The sequence below is a fragment of the Cyclopterus lumpus genome, chromosome 9, assembly GCF_009769545.1.
Source record: "Cyclopterus lumpus isolate fCycLum1 chromosome 9, fCycLum1.pri, whole genome shotgun sequence".
NCBI lineage: Eukaryota > Metazoa > Chordata > Actinopteri > Perciformes > Cyclopteridae > Cyclopterus > Cyclopterus lumpus.
Genome location: NC_046974.1, coordinates 5,507,756 through 5,528,642, shown reverse-complemented (window position 1 = coordinate 5,528,642; position 20,887 = coordinate 5,507,756). Strand labels below are relative to the sequence as shown.

At 47.6% G+C, this 20,887-nt stretch overlaps 1 protein-coding gene across 5 annotated transcripts in view; it reads left to right on the top strand.

The window, feature by feature from the left end:
* Positions 1-20,887, top strand: part of taok3a (TAO kinase 3a) — a 50,271-nt gene continuing 29,384 nt past the window's right edge. The window contains exons 1-3 of one of the 5 annotated variants that reach the window (XM_034541084.1): positions 1-242; positions 14,457-14,582; positions 19,421-19,532. The gene's annotated coding sequence lies outside the window, so the exon portion shown is untranslated. Of the gene's footprint in view, positions 243-270; positions 581-5,623; positions 6,095-14,437; positions 14,583-19,420; positions 19,533-20,887 lie in introns of those variants that run through there. The other 4 variants (XM_034541083.1, XM_034541082.1, XM_034541085.1 and 1 more) reach the window with 4 other exon arrangements.

The following is a 20,887-nucleotide window of genomic DNA, read 5'->3' as shown; positions in this document are numbered from 1 at the left end:
ACGTGGGAACCCCTTCACAGCGCGAGACAACTTTATTTCCGCCCGTCTGTCAAAGTAGAGCTGTCAAAACCCGGCGCGAGGGGTTGTGCTCCCGCTGCGCCGTCATTCAGGAAGTCCACACTAACTGACAGCACCTCAGCAAAGTCACACACCGACGTCCACAGACTCGGACTAAATGTTCCCGGAGGAGAGCACGCTCTCCAACAACGACGTAGTTTTTTTTTTTGTTTACCGAGAATAAGGTGAGCTTTTCGTTTTCCTCTCTGTCGTTGTGGCGCTGTCACCGTTTGTGACCGTAACCGCCGTTAACGGTTAACAGCGCGCGCGCCTCTCGCTCGCTCTCTCTCTCTCTCTCTCTCTCTCTCTCTCTCGCTCTCGCGCTCGCTCTCTGAAATGACACTTCCTCTCGTCTCAGCGGCTAAAGCTAGCGAAGCTAAGCGTCAACGCACTTTGTTAAGAGTGGACGTGAAATTTAGTCGCGTCGGTTTGCACCTGAAGTTTTAAAAATGACCGCCGCCGTCGCCGCCTGGTTTCGCCGTTGTTTCGGCGTGTGGTTTCAACGCCGCTCCGCTCAGAGGGGGTGAGTACCGCGGGGGGGGGGGGGAAGCGAAGCGAGCGTCGGCAGCTCGCTCGGTGGGTTATAAGTGCGTAGTTTTGCTCCTTTTTTGGGTTTTTTTGGAGCGAAGAAACGCACGCTGACGTTGATTGGCGTGTTTTGTGCACCTGCTGAAACCCCCAAACTGCGATTTGGATATCTAAGCTGCGCGGTGAACTGACAGGACGGACGCGTTGGTTCGCTCCTGTGTGAGGGGGTGGTACGGACAGGTTTTGCTCTCTTTTTTTTCTTCTTTTGCAGCCGACGTGGACGTTTGAACACTGTGTAAACTTCTATGTGTTTTGTTTTTTAAATTATTATTTATTAATTCGTTTTTCATAGCGTTGTCATGAGCCGCGGGGCCCGGGTCCAACGTGAGTCTGTCACACACGAAATGAGGTGGTGGTAGCGTCCATTGCATTGTTGTGAGTGAGATTTCTTTACTACCAACGTACAGACACAATGGCTCTGCGTTGAGACGGTGTAACATCCACTACACATGACTTGGACTACATTTTACTACGTCGCTCTGCACCTGTTAATCAATCGGGCATTGTCTGCATCCCTGACACTATTTGTGTCCCGTCCCCCCCCTATACAATTTCGATTGTAACACTGGCTTGCGTTCATTTTAATGCAAAGATAATAGTCGTCATGCATCTTTATATTTATATATATATTTTTAAGTCCTTCCAGGCGTGATGGCGACACGAGGTCATTACCTCCGTGCAGCAGGACAGAGATGTTAAATAACCGTAAAGCGTTCAAAAATAAATGCAGGATAACATGACGCGCTCGAAATGGCAGATGTAAGATAGCAAGCTGAGCTCTAAAACCCAAGCTGACCCAACATGATGTCATCTCTCTCGCGCACGCGTGTGTGTGTGTGTGTGTGTGTGTGTGTGTGTGTGTGTGTGTGTGTGTGTGTGTGTGTGTGTGTGTGTGTGTGTGTGTGTGTGTGTGTGTGTGTGTGTGTGTGGCGCATGTGTGAGAGGCTGCTAGCGGACCTATGTGTTTCACTTGTAAAGATTTATTTTAAGAAGCCCTGTACCACGCGTTTATTAAAGCGAGGATCACCATCATTTAATCTCTTATTATGACGTTGCACCTGCATGTCAATCAAATCGATTAATAGTACGGGTTGACTTTTTAATGATCAGTTTAGAGGCGCACAGTAGGGGGTTTCACACATTTTAGTCTCTCGCAGGATTACGTTTGAAATAATGCTGCCATTATGTCACACCGTGTGTGTGTGTGTGTGTGTGTGTGTGTGTGTGTGTGTGTGTGTGTGTGTGTGTGTGTGTGTGTGTGTGTGTGTGTGTGTGTGTGTGTGTGTGTGTGTGTGTGTGTGTGTGTGTGTGTGTGTGTGTGTGTGTGTGTGTGTGTGTGTGTGTGTGTGTGTGTGTGTGTGTGTGTGTGTGTGTGTGTGTGTGTGTGTGTGTGTGTGTGTGTGTGTGTGTGTGTGTGTGTGTGTGTGTGTGTGTGTGTGTGTGTGTGTGTGTGTGTGTGTGTGTGTGTACTGTTGAGCAAGTCTCCTTTTGTTTACATCACCCACAGCTAGGAGGCTTGTTTGAAACCTATTGACCAAGAAACCGTGAGAGGGAACCGAAAAAAAGGAGCATGCTTCCTTATTAGCGATGGTATCTATAGGCAGTTCAGCAGTTTGTCGTGGGCTATTTTCAGGTAAATGCTTAACTCGACCAGTCTGTTTGGACTGATACCGAACAGGGTGTTTTTGTCAGACGCTAGAGGCAGATTACACACGGGCCACAACATTTCTTGTACATCTGTTTTTTGGTGAATTATCATGCGCTTTTTGATTTGGCCTTTTTGTTTAACACTGGCACAGGTCTCTATAAGGCTAACGGTCATGTATTGTTATAGAGCCGTGTGAGAGATTATTGAGACGTTAGCCAGGGGTCTTCTTCCAGTGTGTGTTGACGTGTGCACGCTCATGGTGCACTGGGAAAGGACACATCAGCTGCTGTTGGCAATTGGCTGATGCGGCTGTCAGAGACAGGGGTGGGGGGTGTGAGCCAGACATTTTCACACTAAAGTCAGCTGACCATTTGATTTGCACACGTCACCGGTTTAAATCGGGTTCAAGATTAGATCCTCTGTTGCTCTTCTGAAGGTTTATTCCCTTCTTTTTTTTTCCCCTGTGGAAGTTTTTTTTTCTTTCTATTATTGGGGAGGTTTTCCTGATCCGATGTGAGGTCCTGGGACAGGGATGTCGTATGTGTACATGTGTATTTCCAGAGCAGACAGCGTGCTATGTAAAACATTTGTCACTTCAAAATTCTTGATATTTACAAGGCGGATTATGTCACTCTAGCCAATTAAGTGCTTGCAGCATTTGATACCTCACTGATTCTCCGTGTTCACTTACAGTCGGCCTATATTGAATTTTATTAGCTAAACATAATTGAAACGCACAATGGGGCCCATGTGGGAGCAACTTTTCTTTTTTTTTTATGAGGCTTGCACGTACAAGTGTTCCAAGTGGGATTCACCAACCTCTCTTAACTGCACAGACTTGTCATTAAGGAGCATGTTGTCAATAGCAATAAGAAAAAAGGTGAATGCCACGCGTTCTCTTAAATCACTTGAACATGTCACATTAGAACAAAACAATTTTTACGAGTTCTTCAATGAGGCCCAATATCCTCCATTTTCTGACGGTGACTCTTAGATATTCAGTTGGAAGCTTGGTGTGCATGCTTTGGTTTACTAAAATTCTAAATGAATCCTCTCGCACTTCCTTGATCTAGTGTCAGTCTTATCTGTGATTGTGTTTGTTCACGTTTTTTAATTTTTTTATTCCACGTATTTGTCAGTTGTGTCAAAACGGGGAGAGCAAACCGCCAGAACGGCTCTTTTGACCGGCGCGCAAACGCACTTCTCGCGTGAGAAGCCAGGCCACTGCCTCCACCCATCCGGCGTGAGAAGCCAGGCCACTGCCTCCTCCACCCATCCAGCGTGAGAAGCCAGGCCACTGCCTCCACCCATCCGGCGTGAGAAGCCAGGCCACTGCCTCCACCCATCCGGCGTGAGAAGCCAGGCCACTGCCTCCTCCACCCATCCGGCGTGAGAAGCCAGGCCACTGCCTCCACCCATCCGGCGTGAGAAGCCAGGCCACTTCCTCCACCCATCCGGCGTGAGAAGCCAGGCCACTGCCTCCACCCATCCGGCGTGAGAAGCCAGGCCACTGCCTCCTCCACCCATCCAGCGTGAGAAGCCAGGCCACTGCCTCCACCCATCCGGCGTGAGAAGCCAGGCCACTGCCTCCTCCACCCATCCGGCGTGAGAAGCCAGGCCACTGCCTCCACCCATCCGGCGTGAGAAGCCAGGCCACTTCCTCCACCCATCCGGCGTGAGAAGCCAGGCCACTGCCTCCACCCATCCGGCGTGAGAAGCCAGGCCACTGCCTCCTCCACCCATCCAGCGTGAGAAGCCAGGCCACTGCCTCCACCCATCCGGCGTGAGAAGCCAGGCCACTGCCTCTACCCATCCGGCGTGAGAAGCCAGGCCACTGCCGCCTCCACCCATCCGGCGTATGAAGCCAGGCCACTGCCTCCTCCACCCATCCGGCGTGAGAAGCCAGGCCACTGCCTCCTCCACCCATCCGGCGTGAGAAGCCAGGCCACTGCCTCCTCCACCCATCCAGCGTGAGAAGCCAGGCCACTGCCTCCACCCATCCGGCGTGAGAAGCCAGGCCACTGCCTCCTCCACCCATCCAGCGTGAGAAGCCAGGCCACTGCCTCCACCCATCCGGCATGAGAAGCCAGGCCACTGCCTCTACCCATCCGGCGTGAGAAGCCAGGCCACTGCCGCCTCCACCCATCCGGCGTATGAAGCCAGGCCACTGCCTCCTCCACCCATCCGGCGTGAGAAGCCAGGCCACTGCCTCCTCCACCCATCCAGCGTGAGAAGCCAGGCCACTGCCTCCTCCACCCATCCAGCGTGAGAAGCCAGGCCACTGCCTCCACCCATCCGGCGTGAGAAGCCAGGCCACTGCCTCCTCCACCCATCCAGCGTGAGAAGCCAGGCCACTGCCTCCACCCATCCGGCGTGAGAAGCCAGGCCACTGCCTCCACCCATCCGGCGTGAGAAGCCAGGCCACTGCCTCCTCCACCCATCCGGCGTGAGAAGCCAGGCCACTGCCTCCTCCACCCATCCGGCGTGAGAAGCCAGGCCACTGCCTCCACCCATCCGGCGTGAGAAGCCAGGCCACTGCCTCCTCCACCCATCCGGCGTGAGAAGCCAGGCCACTGCCTCCACCCATCCGGCGTGAGAAGCCAGGCCACTTCCTCCACCCATCCGGCGTGAGAAGCCAGGCCACTGCCTCCACCCATCCGGCGTGAGAAGCCAGGCCACTGCCTCCTCCACCCATCCAGCGTGAGAAGCCAGGCCACTGCCTCCACCCATCCGGCGTGAGAAGCCAGGCCACTGCCTCTACCCATCCGGCGTGAGAAGCCAGGCCACTGCCGCCTCTACCCATCCGGCGTATGAAGCCAGGCCACTGCCTCCTCCACCCATCCGGCGTGAGAAGCCAGGCCACTGCCTCCTCCACCCATCCAGCGTGAGAAGCCAGGCCACTGCCTCCTCCACCCATCCAGCGTGAGAAGCCAGGCCACTGCCTCCACCCATCCGGCGTGAGAAGCCAGGCCTCTGCCTCCTCCACCCATCCAGCGTGAGAAGCCAGGCCACTGCCTCCACCCATCCGGCGTGAGAAGCCAGGCCACTGCCTCCACCCATCCGGCGTGAGAAGCCAGGCCACTGCCTCCTCCACCCATCCGGCGTGAGAAGCCAGGCCACTGCCTCCACCCATCCGGCGTGAGAAGCCAGGCCACTGCCTCCTCCACCCATCCGGCGTGAGAAGCCAGGCCACTGCCTCCACCCATCCGGCGTGAGAAGCCAGGCCACTGCCTCCACCCATCCGGCGTGAGAAGCCAGGCCACTGCCTCCTCCACCCATCCAGCGTGAGAAGCCAGGCCACTGCCTCCACCCATCCGGCGTGAGAAGCCAGGCCACTGCCTCCACCCATCCGGCGTGAGAAGCCAGGCCACTGCCTCCACCCATCCGGCGTGAGAAGCCAGGCCACTGCCTCCTCCACCCATCCAGATGGAACATCCAGGCGTAACTTTGTCCTGTTGCTGAGCCTCTGACCACGATGAGGGAATTTCTCCTCACGGGAGCGATTTACATCGTTACGTTCATTCACAAACATGCCTCGCTTCATGTCATTGATATATGCACTAAAAGGCTCCGGCCGTTGATCCGGCACCACACACAGTCTGTAAAACAGGTGGCGGTAGTTCCATTGCTGGTGTGACCTCTGTGTGCCTGTTTTTAGCTTCCCCATTGACAGCTCTTCTGATGTGCTGCAGCGCCCTAATGCAATCTCCTGTCAGCCTCGGTTGAATCCTGACTTGTCTAATTTAAGAACAACCAGAAGGCGTTTGGCCTGACAGAACCTGGGCCCCCTGCGATGACTTAGTAAGTGATGTCTATGACTCTTCTCTTGGCAGGCGGGCTGGTTTGGGGGGGGGGGGGGGGGTCATGGTCATGTGGGTGTTGAAGTTAACAAGTTTACCTGCTCTGCTGTCGAGGAGCCGCGACAGGCACAATGGTAGGCATATATATATATATATATATATATATATATATATATATATATATATATATATATATATCTATATCTATCTCTTTCCACCAACCCTGTAATGAGTTTACTAGCTGTGTGCTAGGTCAGCTCTACATATCTGCGAGACAGCCATTATGGTATTTCCCAAAAGTTGGAACCCTTGATGCCCGTGGAGAAAATCTTGGCAGGTTTTGTTTCGCATCTGGGGCGACTTGTTGAAGGACAAAAAAAAACCCACAAAAAAACCCCCTGTAGATTTCTCTCCTCTTCCCAGCGCACTAATCCATCTCACCATCTCTCACAACTCCCCGCTGTAAAGCGATGGAACTTTTCTCCACTTCCACGTGACGGAAGCCTGACGTTAGAAAAAAATAAACACATCAGAGAATTGTCGGTTTAGCCCTGCGCTGCTGCAGTTTGGGGGGGGGTTTATGCCACGGTAGCAGAGTGCATCAAATATTAAAGCGCTGCTGTCAGGCTTAATGTTCGGCAGTGATCTGGTTTAGCATGTCTAATATAGGAATGCTGTCTCAGATGACAAGGAGAATTATGCCCCCCCCCCCCCCACCCTAGATGTGTTAATGCGTACAGCTTTTAATGATTTCAAAATGAGAGAGAGATGGAGATAGAGAGATGTTCACAAAGTCCTTCAACTTTCTTCTTGTGGGTATAAAGGCAGTGTTGGGGGGGGGGGGGGGGGTTGTCTAGCATTGCGATTTAATTAACCGTGTGAAAAATATTTCAGTTCCACCGCAAAATGTGTCTCGTCTGTGATCCATCGGAAAAAGGCCCCAGAAGGCCGAGTCATAATTGGAAGCTCTTACATCTGCATATACTTCTTCTGGATTTGATGGAAATTGTTTATTTTGTAATAATGACCGTGATAGCCGTCACTGAAGGGGGGGAGGGGGGTTGATGTGAAATGGAGCCAGTCATGGCCGAGCAGCTGGGGCCGACCTGAGTCATGACCTTAGACGACTGGAAGCCTGTCTGGAAGGGGAGGAAGTCCACGCCTCCCTTGTGACTGAGCCACTTCGCGCTGCTGCTGAAAATTGCCTTTTCAACTAGGCGCTCTGCTCGTGTGACGCCTGGCTTAAACTTGTTTACACGCACGCCTCAGCGATATGTTGCGCGCCGGGAATGCAGAACAGATTGGTTGTTAAATACGTCGTTCTATCTCGTTCATTGCGTGGACGGTTCTTTCCCCTTTTTTCATTGTTCTCTTCCTCAAGCGTACTGAACCCGGCTTGTCATAAGAGAGGCATTTTGGCAAGTAGGAGGTTAGCATGAGCGACTTGATTACAGCCCTTCATCAGAAGCGCGCCTCCAATCCTCAGGCGAGGTTGCAGCTGTGACAATGCGTTTGCCCCCCCCCCCTTCAGACCCCCATTATGTCCGGCTACATCTGTCTCCAGCTCTTCTGTTCTTCCATGACAAGGCCAAGAGTGGAAGTGCTGGGCAATGAAGAGCAGCTATCATCATCATCATCACCCAAAGAGACATCACCAGTGCTGACTGCTGCCTTGCCTCCACCACCACCACCGCACTCGTCCTGGGTCTAGAGCTTAATTTAGCACAGCGGAATGAAGGAAAAGGGCTCATGCGTATTTTTAGAACTACACGGTTCACTGTAATAGGGGTCTAAAACCAAAATTGAAAGCGTCACGTCGTAGGACTACAATTTGCGTCCGTTGACTCTTTGCATGCAGCCCGGCTGGGAAAACTCCGGTGTCTGCGCCCGCTCGCTTCAGAGTGGGGGCATGTCAGCAAGGCTTAGGATGCGTGATTGTGATAGACACATTTGCTTATGTGAGTGTGTGGGGGGTAATACACTGCACCACACTGGTCTATTTTGAGAGCTTCCTTTGCCTGCCCAAAGCGCTTTTGTGTCTCACAGTTCTACATCATGATTTCTATTGCACATTTCACCGGTGTGTGTGTGTGTGTGTTAGTTTGAGCGCTTTCATGGCGGCAGCGGCGGCTGCCACTGTTGCCAATACTAGTATTATTTAATGACTGCTGACAAGCTTTCAGTCCATAGCATTAACAAACGATAAAAGGCTTTTAAGGCTGATGTCGCCTGGCAAGATTGCGCAGAACCTTTTCGTTCCGGCTGCCACAGAACCTGATAACTCCTCATCCGTCGGGCTCCCAGAGTATGTGCCAAACCCTCCCCCCCCCCCCCCCAGTTCCAAGAGAAAGTAGGCCTCTGCCCAAGCTCTACGCAGCCCTAATGCTGTGACTGGACTGCCTCCATTGGGTCAAGTGGAGATTTGCCTCTGATGAATCTGGGGGGGGGGGGAGATTGTGTTGCGCTCTAGCCAGCCAGCAGTGATTCAGGCTAAATGTGACTTAGTTTATTTTGTAGTTAAGTCTGTGGCTTGGCCTGGCTCGATATGGTTATTGCAGGATTCCCCCCCACCAAAAATGTAAAGTTCAAGACACCATAAAGGCTAACGAATGACGTTCAACAATTGGACAACGTGGCTACTTTCTTAAGTTTCAGCCTCCTCCCATAGTTGCTCTGCCATCATGTCTTTGATGGAGCTTTGATTCATCAGACTGGATGTGAAATGTGTTTTTTATTTATTTTTTTATTTTGCAAAAGGGAACCTAGAAGTTTCTCTTGAGGCTACTCCCGCCACCCTTTTGTTGCCTAACAGTCCATGCTAGGACAGCTTTGTATGCCTTTTGTGAACCAAGAGAGCCGGAGGTTGAACTGAACAAATGTCCAATTAAACTGTGACTTGGTGGAAACTCTGCCAGTCAACCCCACCCCCACCACCCACCCCCACCCTCCTCTATTTCCCCTTACTCGTTCTCGTGTTCCCCTCATCATACACAAACAAACCAGATGTGCAGCGCTGCAAACCCAGGAGGCCACAAACCCGGGGATAATTGCAGGGATGACATCGTCCCAGAGGATAAGAGAGGAAACGGTTAAGTCACCAGGCCGCGAGAGTTTCAAAGCCGCCGATACACACACACACACCCTTCCTGGCTTTTCATAGACGGCAGCCTTCGTGACCCACGTCCAGCTATTGTTTCTTGGTGTGATACTATTGTTCATTCTTAACCGCTCCGCGGTGAAGGAGCAGGAAGCATATTTTAGATGTCGAAGGTTCAAGTTTCTGTTCTCGGCAATAATCACAGGCTGAATTTTTACTGCTCGTACACTTTTGTTATCGCCGTAACGCACGGCAATGATTAGGCAGCCGTTCATTGATTAGCTTTTAAACTGTTGATTGCCTCTTGGTCCAGAGGGTCAAGTAAAACCTTTTTAGTTATAGTAGTACGGTAGTATCAGAGAAATCTACTGCATTCATGGAAAAGGCTGATACTTCCCCACACATGACTATTATAAGTCAAGATAATAAACATGATTGAGGGTATGGATGAATACATCTGACTCTCCATGTGACATCATGTCTGCATAGCGGTGCTCTTTGTCTTTCTCAAGCACGCACATGCTCTCTCTCTCTCTCTCTCTGCTATGTGTTTATAAATAAAGGGTTCTCATTATTATATATACGCAGTATAAAGATTTACCTGATTTAATTATTGATGGGCAACACACAGGACCGAGTGATCTGTGTGTACCGGTTGAGATCGGACTTGCACAGCTAAAGCATTGGAGTTAACGTTTACTGGAAGGAACTTGTGACTGCTCTCCAAAAATAAAAAAACACTTCCATTTCCCAAAGAGACTGGGTGTGAGGGGTTGTAGAAGTTAATATATCCCACCAGAAAGAATACAGCAGCAGAAATGGATATATATATATATGCATGCTCACAATGTACTGACATAGATGTTGGACGTATAGAATATGGGAAATGAAACGTCTTCATATAAGTCAAGTGTTCTATAAGTTGTAAAGAAATAGTGCAAATGGATAAATACCGAATGGATATACATGGACTGGATGATAAGGTAAAAATGTATATATTTTCTGTATTTGGTGAAATCTTGATGGTGACGGATGATTTGTAGAAATTCAAAAAAAGCATTAGAAAAGCATTAAAAACCGTACAAGTTCTGAATCTGTCCTGCAGCAGCAGTGAATATCTTAGCGGGTTGTTGGTTCATCAGGTGTTTTTCACGACTAACCCAATTTTAGAAATGGGGAGTATAGGGAAGATATTTTAAAAGTTTGTCCCCCCCCCCCCCGCTCAGTAAAGGGGGAATCTTTATTTGAGAGCAGAGTCTGCTCTGTTTTTATTGGCTAGTTTCACAAACCGGTTGTGAAGCAAAACTCATCAATACTTCAGTGGCCGGGGCTCTAAAGACCCAACGCTTTAGCTTCAGTTGGCATATTGATGCTCATCGATTTTCTGTTTATGTAATTGGCCTGACCATTCCAGAGATGAGTCTCACTCACTCACTCACTCAGCATGGAATTAGCAAACGTGTCGTTTAAGGTTAGTGACTTGTATTCAGACATATTACTATAATGTAAGTAATTTGTGTGGGTAAAAGATCAATTCTTTTCTTTACTCTCTCTCTTTTTGTGTGTGTAAGTGAAAGAGGCCTGGATGAACCAGTACAGATCTAAAAGAGAAAGGGGCAGGCTAAGTTCTGAGCCTGAATTAATTCCCAAACTAATTGCGGGCAGACTTTACCGGGGATAAAAAGCTGAAATGCTAAGTCCTAAAACCCATGGGCCCTCTCCCGCTCTGTGTAAACCTCAGTGATGATGTACATAATTTATACTGTCTGTGTATGTTTGAAAAAGAAGAAGAGGGAGAGGAAGAGGCAAAACACAAGGGAAATGACTCAGTGGCCTAGATGCATGTTTCCTTTTTAGGGGTTTCCTCTGCTAAATTTCCTCCCTATCTCTCTCTCTCTCTCTCTCTCATTTTGGCTGATCGTTCCCTCTTTTCTTTTGAAGAGGTTGTAGGTTCGTCTTCTCGGGCTTATCATGTTGAGGAGCGCCGGATAGATGAGTCAAATCGCCTTTTACTTCCTACCCTGTCTCCTACATATGTTCCCATACAGCTAAACGCTCTCTTTAACCAGAACGGTTAATAAAATACCGTAATTCATAATGCAGTTTCGTTGCATATGGGAACGTAATTTTCATCCAGTGCTACGATGATCAAACCATTTCCATGTCGACTTTGACGCGCCGACGGCTCTTTTATCGCACTGATCAAATGAGAATATGCAAGACAAAGTTTGAGGTGTTTCACTGGAACCACTTGAAGACCTTGACACCGCCCCCCCCCCAAACCCCCCCATCCCATTTATGTTTCTGTCTTCTCTTCACGGCCAATCGAAAACCCCCCAGGTTCCCTCTGAAAATGTCTCTCTGTGACACACTAGTGATTGCAGGATCTTTTTTATCGAGTCTATTATGGAGCTGACAGCTGTGGGAGTCCTAGCCATAAATGTATAACCCTGAATCACAATCCCCCCCCCAATCCCCCCATCCCTCAGCCATTCCCGGGAGGCCCCCGGCGAATGATTGCATGACATCATGGTTTTCCCTCCAAGAAAACAGCCTTCACGGAAGTCAGAGAGAGGGCGTCTCGTCCAGCGTCGGCGTCTCACACGGAATCCATTCGGCGAGAGATTTAGAGCGGACTCCTGATCACTGCTTCGGCTTTGTCTGGAGGGCGGTCGCTGTTGCTCTGAATTCGTCAAAAAAAAACAAAACCTCGCTTGGCAGATTAAGGAAAAGAAAGGGGGCGTGGAAAAGCTTTAGACGCTTCCTCGGGCGAAGGGGTCTAAATCTTTCTCCTCAGTCTGGAATCGCAGAATGAGGAGAAAGACGGCTCGCTCAACCTAACTGGGAATGCTGAACACACGCAAGGCCGGCGGGAGCTTGACTCTGTTAATTTGAGTCTCTATAATATTTCATTCTGAAAGAAAATAAACAGACTCTGCATGTCCTTAATAAGTTCTCTTTAGCGCCGCTTCCTCTGTGGAATGTGCAACAGATTAATCTCTCTGCCGCTCTTGATTGGAAAATCCTGTTGGGTTAGTGTAGCTCTCCTCCCTGTGCACACATGCAAACATGCGCACGCACACACAGACACACACACTTGGACTTGAAACCAGATCAGATGGTGTGTACCTCCCCAGGTGTGTGTGTGTGTGTCCATGCACAACGACGGTACCACTTTGTGTAATGATTATACGCGTTTCAATGTGTGTGGCTGCGTCTCCGTGATCAATGTGATCATATATGTGTGTGTGTGTGTGTGTGTGTGCACATTTTTTTCTCTCATGCACTGGGAAACTCTGTGGTGCTCTCATGCTTTTTTTGCATGGCCTTCTGGGATGTGGGGCTTCAACAGCCGGCGTTTGACCACCAGCACCAGTCGGGGACGCGGGTAGGACCCCCTCGGCAGGAGTGTCCTCTAAGACCCACATGCAAAGAGTCCTTCAGACAGAATAGTTGATACTGGGGGATACAACCTCAGCCCTGACACAGTGGGAGCAAATCCTACTTAATTCATATTGGCTGGGATGTGGCCTTGATGTCAAAAAAGCCCCAGACTGATCGCCCTCTCCGCTCTTCTATCTGACGTCCCACCGCTTATGAGCTCATATGTACGAGCCTAAATATACAACGCTCATCATTACTTGTGTTTTTACTTTGTTCCCCCTCCCATATTCTTTTTTTTTTTGAGTGCACGTATGATTCCACGGCTATCGTCTATTTGGGTACTTTTTGCAGCCGCAATGAAAATCAATACGGCTGGGAATTGATGGTGTCACAAACTGGGCCCCGGGGGGAGGGGGGGGGGGTTATTGCCTAGTCGATATATCACCAGCGCCACCAGCTGAGGTCGGCTGGACGTGACCAATGGGCGGTGAGCATCACACACATTGATGAAAACACCAACGCTTATCGAATGGGCCCGTCTTTGACATTCACACCAGTTTAGCACCAGCAGCAGGCCAACGAGTTACCCAGGGTCAATAGAAACCCCAAAGGCCAAGACCTCAATGACCACTTAATGGACATTTACCTTTTTTTTAATTGTCTGCCCTCTTCTCTTTAAGGGAATCAACAGCAGGGATACAATAACATGTTGCTATAGGGAAGCTACTTAAACTTATTTAAGGTTATCCATAGTGTCGGACATCTTAAATACGTCCCCTAGATTTCTTTTCCTCTTGTGTTAAATAATTATTCTTACTTAACCAATCTCCTCATGCATACAAGCGCCAAACTAAAGGTCAGGGTTAGGTATACATAAATCTACCTACACACCTTTTTCTTCTGTGAATCATGAAACGCAAGCTCAGCTGCCAACGGAAACGTTGTCTATCTATCAATCTGCTTCTTCTGTAACCGAGTCTCTCGGTATTAGTCACATCCTCCTTCTTGGTAAAAAGAAAATAAATAAATCCCACCGTACTGTTTCCACAAATGTGCATCGTGAAATACGTAATGGCACCATTTATTTTTGCCATATTTCCTTTTTAAACTTGACGATAACAATGTGTTATCCTTTTTTTAAAAATATTTTATTCTCCTCAAATCACGCTCCAGCTGAGAGAATAATCTGCTTTGTTCAGGTGACATATTTCTGATTATGGTGCAAGGGAAGAGGAGTGTAAAAGTTGAATAATTATGTTTTTATTTTTAGATTCTTATTTTGATATATCACAAATAAAGCTCAGCTGCTGGAGGCAGATTCTCTGCTGAACTCTGTGGCCCCCCCGGGGGAGCTTTATGGATTACCTTTTTTATCTTGCGTGTGGGTTGATGCTTCACAGATTACACCCTGCGTTAACCCTCGGATCGACTGTCCCTGTCTTTTACTCCCCGATATGGGCTCGTTAGCCAGCGCGACCGCCACCTGAGACGAGCCGCGGAGGGGGGGGGGGGGGAACGCACTAACGTTTTATATTGTACACAAAGGGCGTTGCGGCCCTGTACTTCACCATGGCTGCGCCGTCTTTACTCTTTTCCGTGTCGTTACGTTCTGCAGTTATTGATCCGTGACAAAGTGCAGTATCGGTAAGCCGACAGGAGACCTGTTGACGCGTCACGGCAGGACACTCCCAGGTGGAACTAACAACCCAATTGATGTCTGTCTTTCATTGAGTGTTCCTGGAGCTCCAGTCATTATTAATGATGTTAATTACAGCAGGGGTTTGCCAAAGTAGTCATTTTGAATGAGGTGGCAGTCAGGCGTCGTCGCCATTCACAAAACGTCATTATCGAACTCGACCCGAGGCGAGACTTCTCTTCACAGACGCCGTCCTCGTCGCTCTCTGCGTTGACCCCGACTGCGGGCGAGGACCCTTCCTGAAGGTCGCGCTGTCCACCTGAGGGGGTCGTAAAGTGATTTTAAGTGGACAGAAAAGAAGAATTGAAGTTGGCAAGTAAAAAATCACCTACACTCAATACTGTGTGAACACATCCTGTGGAGACAAAGACGTGGACTTAAATGGCTGCAGACGTGGTGTCGGTGTACGGGGGTTGATTCAAGTGTTATTTAAGGTTTTAAATGTTTAAGTTTTTAACTAAGGTGCACAGTCTGAGCTAATGTTTTCCGGACATGATTTGCATAAAATCCAACTCCCCGGGCTTGTTGGTGTTTAGCACAATGAGTCAGCTCAGAGGAGGTGGCGCTGGGGAACAGGTTCGGGGCCTAGAAGGGTTTTCTAAAAAAAACAACTAAAATAGAGTAAACTCCGACATTTGGACATGTGTTTTACTGCAGGCATGTCACAGGGTGTCACCTACAGTTTTAAGGTTAATTCAGATTTTATTTCTTATGGTAACTTTTAATATCTATTCCTAAGTGATACTTTTTTAAAAATGTTTAATACAGAAGGTTTTGTTAAAAAAAGAAGAACATATATATTTGAAGAAATAGAAAACAAATCTTTAGTTTCTTGTTTTAAGCCTTGGCATCTTTTTTTTTTTTAATAAGTGTGTGTGCAGCTGATTATAGGGTACAAGTACTAATATTGGTAGCCTTACATTACCTGTGTTTGCTAAGGTGCTGCTCGCCTGCTCTTCAGCTCTCTAACCTGTTCTGTGTGTGTGTGTGTGTGTGTGTGTGTGTGTGTGTAACCTGTTGATTCTCATAACACACACTCCCTGCGAGCTGAACCCACGAGCAGCCTCCCTCCTCCCCTCCTCCTCCCTCACTTTCTCTGATGTGCAAAATCGTCTGTAAAGGACCGTTGAATAATTTAACATCCGGGTGACGGCGCTCTGTGACACTGCACTTAGTGTGTTTGCTTGTTTCCTGTGTGTGTGTTTGTATTTATTTGAGGGGGAGGAGTTTTGTGTGAGTTACTGTGTAAGGTTGGAAAAAGCAAATACAGTAGACTTCACACAAACACACACTATTGACCAGGTTAGTGAAAAAAGGCGCTAGAGCACTGATAGTTGCCAGAGAGGATCAATGGCTTTAATAGAGAACACACACACACACACACACACACACACACACACACACACACATCTCTCTGGATTTATGGGATTGGTCTAAAAAAAGCTTTCACGCTAAATGAGGGATGGTCTTTGTGTGTGTGTGTGTGTGTGTGTGTGTGTGTGTGTGTGTGTGTGTGTGTTAGCTTGCCTAACTTATACGCTTTATGTTTGGTTATGTGGGAGATTTTGTATTATTAATTTTTTTATCATTCTGTCTGTGTGTGGCCACATGACTGCTTCCTTGCAGACTCCCAAAAGGAACTATTCGTTTACTTTATTTATTTTTCCAGCTTTAGGGAAGTTGCTAAGAATACTCCACTTCTTTAATTCCCTTGCATGGCATTGGCTGAGGATTATTTTAATTATTGATCAGTCTTGAAATCACTGATCAACCCATTAACGGCTCGGTCTTTTAAAATAGTTCCAAAGCGGGAACTGATCGACTACCAAAAGAGACTTAAGAGTAATTTTCTGTTAATCAACTTGTGTTTGTTGCAACCGCAGGTAAAAACGGTGTTAAAAGTTTACAGCGGCTGTACTTTGGCACACGGCATGTGAAACGCTCCATAATGCATAGAGGAGGGGGGGGGATCTTATCCCGGGCTACTCCCAAAGAGCTGCCACTTTACACAAAACAAAAACAACCTTCCTCACGTGTGAAGGCCATCCATCACGTGTTGTGATGCGAGCCGCTCTCTCTATCTTCTGCTTTATGGAGAATACGATTGATGTTGAGCGTTGCTTCGCCTGGCAGTGTGAATAATTTGGGTCTACTTTAGTTGCCGTATTGAAGGGAGGGTTGTTGCACGTTTTATCGTTGTTGGAAGTGTGGCTGATTGCTCAACAGTTTGTTTTTTTATGGCTGCGATAGCCAAGATCTGGATACCATTGTTTCATGAATGAGTTGTATGACGTCAACATTTCTACAACGAAGTGCAACAAATGAATTTATTTAATTGTCGTTTATTAATATATATTAATAAATCCCACTCTTTTTGGGCTTTTTAAAAAAAATTTTTTTTTTTAAGGCAACAAGAAGAAATCACTTCAAATAAACTCGAGGTTTAGAGTCGGCCCAGGGCTTTGAGTCGGGCGCACAGGCCACTTATTTGTCTCGCATTTGTCCCTCAATCCACCAACACCCACATTTATGTTGGCGTTAGCCTTAAGCTAATCTAAAGGTGTGTGTATGAATGCATGCATGTCTCAATAGTGTCACTAAGCTCCTGCAATGAGAGCTGCCCCCAAGTCTCCAAATCCTGCTTTAGAGGTGTGTGTGTGTGTGTGTGTGTGTGTGTGTGTGTGTGTGTGTGTGTGTGTGTGTGTGTGTGTGTGTGTGTGTGTGTGTGTGTGTGTGTGTGTGTGTGTGTGTGTGTGTGTGTGTGTGTGTGTGTGTGTGTGTGTGTGTGTGTGTGTGTGTGTGTGTGTGTGTGTGTGTGTGTGTGTGTGTGTGTGTGTGTGTGTGTGTGTGTGTGTGTGTGTGTGTGTGTGTGTGTGTGTGTGTGTGTGTGTGTGTGTGTGTGTGTGTGTGTGTGTGTGTGTGTGTGTGTGTGTGTGTGTGTGTGTGTGTGTGTGTGTGTGTGTGTGTGTGTGTGTGTGTCGCTCTGTGAAAATGAGTCACAGCTATAAAAATCCACACCATGCTGCCCTGGCAGGATAATCAGGACATAATGTTTAGTTTCCTTCTATCTCAGTGGATTAGTTTATTTTCATCCGGTGAGATTTTATTTATTTTTTGGCGTATTGTGGAAATTGCCTCACATTTTGGTTGTCTCAGCTTTTGGTCAAAGCAGCATTCTCCTAAGGGAGGTGTGATTTTTTTTAAAAGCACACCTGCCTCCAGCGTGACTCATCAAAAGCCCAGCTCGGTCATCGTCGGGGCTCTCTGGGAATCATCGAGTGTTACATGTGTGACCATCGAGTCTCACTGTCATCGGGGGGCCTCGAAGCAATTATAAAGACAGTCGTACAACCAGTTGTGTACTTGTTTGTACATCGGAACAGGTTCACAACATGCACTCGCATTTCTAATCTACTGACGGATAATATTCAGTTGTTTGCCGTTTGCTCAACGGTGCTTTGTACTGTAAACGGCTGCCGGTGAGGGGGAATAATTCCCTTCACGCCTTGGGGAGGTAGTCACCCAGGAAGTGGCCCTAACCCTCGGAAAGATATGACTGCTCGCGTGACTCACGATTCGTGAGTCATATCGCAGCATTTGTCGCAGTAGGAGTTGGATATCGAGATTTTTATTTTATTTTTTTTAATTGTGAGCCGACGGACTTTGTGGTACTCCCAGATGGTGTGATGTTTACACTGAGCCTCACTCAGATACAACACATCATCCAACCATAAAAGAGATTAGTCGATTAGTCATTCTCCCAAAGTTTTCTTTTGATAATCAATGAATTGTTTTATTCCCCCCCCGAGCAATGTATTATATCTTTTTTTTATTTATTTTTTTTACTTGTTTTCTCGACATTTGTAAACAGGAGGAGGAGGAGCTTCTTCTTCCCCAGAGGCTCATGCAAGCGTCAGTTTGTGTTATAAATCTTTCAGGGACACTCAGAAGGGGCACAATACATTTGTATCCTTCTTCTCTACATCCCTCAATCCTCTCTCCTTTTTTTTATTATTGATTGCGGTTCCTCTGGAACCCAATCTGCCGCTCGACACAATCAAAGATAGAGATGGAGATGAGGAGGTGAAACCAAGAAGAGGGGTGCGTGAAACATTGCTAAAACGGGAGAGGAAGAAACGAGGCGTTCCAGTTTGACTCCACACAGGAGTGTCTCAAAGTAAAGGTCATGGGGTCGCACGTCCTGATCGTCGGGAAGGTGGGGGGGGGGGGGGGGCTGCTGGTGGACAACAGTGAATCTTATAAAATGAGGGTTGCCGTCGGTAACGTCGTGGCCGCTGCCCCACCTGCTTGTCAAAAACGGCACACAGTCCAGTAGCTGACGGCGCTCTGCTGTCAGAACAACTCGCTCAGACGTGTGTGTGTGTGTGTGTTGTTCCTGCTTGTGTGCGTCCACGGCGCTGTGTGTAGCGTCCTTGAACTCCATGCATTTGAAAGAGGACGCATCCGTCTGTAAACGTGGAGCACTTCCCTTGTACGAAAATGCACCAAGACATTTAGTTTGAGATACCTGTTGGCCCAATGCATTCTGGGATAGACATTGATAAAGGAATTGACATGAAGAGCGTTGCTGGATTGGACCATCCTCTGCTAAATAAAGGGATTACAGTCTTTATCCTTCACTGCTGATACTTCTAAGAAGAAGTCTAACTTTCTTTTGTGGTGGTTGTTGTCTGATTTTAAATAAATGGTCATTGCTGTGGGTTAGAGGATAATTAAAGAGATGTTTGTTGGGTGTTGAGCTGTAAAGCAATCCTGCAAATATTTTATAAAATCTGACTTAAATCTGGTTTATTGCGGCGCAGATTCTTGTTGTGGCTGCTCGTCTTCCAGTCTTCTGTTTTGGTTATATTCCCCCCCCCCCCCCAAAAAAAGGCAAATAAAATATACACGAATATAAACAAAAAGATCGGAAGACTAACTTTTTATTTTTTGGCATTTAGGTGTTTGCAGAAGTTGCACTCAGTTGCCCCAAAGTACATCATAAAGACCCATATTTAAAAAAAAAACGGTTGCTGATTTTTAATATTCTTCTGATCGATTATCAGTTCAATTCTAGTGACATTTTAATCACAGCTGCAATGTTCTGACCCGTTTTAACTTGAACCAACCGTCTTCCTCTCTCTCCTCAGGTTCAGTGTTATTCCAGTCACGATGGAAGTCTCACACTAAAGAGAGAGAGAGAAGAAGACGGAGGCTAATCTGACATCCCCTCTACACATTTCCTTCTGGTATTTCCTTCTGGTAAGTTACACACACACACACACACACCCCTCTGACGCCGTCTGGTCTATTATTTTTCCATATTAGGGCACCTCATCACGATATAACGTCTTTAATTCAATTGCAGAATGTCTGACAGGCGAAAGTGAAGTAAGATTTATCTAGTTTGCAGATTGTTGGAAGCAGCTGACATTAAGGTCACCGGCAGTTAATCTGGTTTCACTGTAAAGGTGTGTGTGTGTGTGTGTGTGTGTGTGTGTGTGTGTGTGTGTGTGTGTCCCTCCGTCATGCAGCACACAGGCATCAGCCGAATGTAAACTGGGTCTTGTTTGCCTCGTAATAAAAAGCTCGCTGCCCTGCCGGCTCTCTCGTGAACACAGCAGCTAACCAGCCCTCTGTCACACCGCGTTAAAGCTGAGTCTGAAAGGAGGCTACGTTTCTTTGGCCTATGCTGTACCATGGCTTTCTTTGTGTGTGTGTGTGTGTGTGTCTGAATTCCTGTGTGGGGATTGCTGCAACATGACTATTTGAAGTTGCCCGTTGGCAGCATGCAGGAAACTAAATTGTGGGATGCTTTTTAAACTGGAAGCCGGCGAGCCCAGACGAACCCATGACGTGTCAGATTGTTCATCTTTGACTTTTGCATTTCTGTATTTATTAAAAAAAATGTTGCCACTTTTAATTCCTTTGTATTCAAGTGAAGATCCGCAGCAGTTGTATTTGTTAAATGATTAGAAATGAAATATTGCAGTTGAAGGCTGTATTTCTCATTTTTTAAATGAGATTAAATAAAAATGGAGGTTTTGTCTGTTTTGGAGTCTTTTGTGAATTGGGTAATATCGTAAATCCTTCTGTCAACTTGAGAGAGAGAGAAACACACAAACGAACACCAATCATCATTTTCTTTTTTACTTTTTACTTTCTGTGCCGTCGGCAAATCTGTCTGCTGAGTCACACCCCGAGTGGGGAGAAGGAGCCGGTGGGGGGATCGCGTGTGGTGTTTTTTTTTTTTTTTTGGGTAACAGTACAACCCTTGGGGCAAAACAACAGCTGATTTCATGTCTGCACTCCCCTCTCTCTTGCAGGCTGGTGTAGGGGACAGACAGGGTGCCTGTGTACACGAGCAGCCTCGTGGTAGGTGCTGGCCCGTGGTTCACCCATACAGGTTCCCTTACTTTGCTAGTTTGATTGATATCGCCTCCTGCAGGATGACTTCTATTATCATTCTTACTGAGATTGTTCACCCCCCCCCCATGTATCTTGCCAGCATAGCTCGACCCGAGAAAGTCAGTCCAGTAAAAAGAAAAGTGCACAAAAAAAACACAACAAAAGAAACTCTGACAAAAAGAGACATTTTCATCCATCAATGGATACCT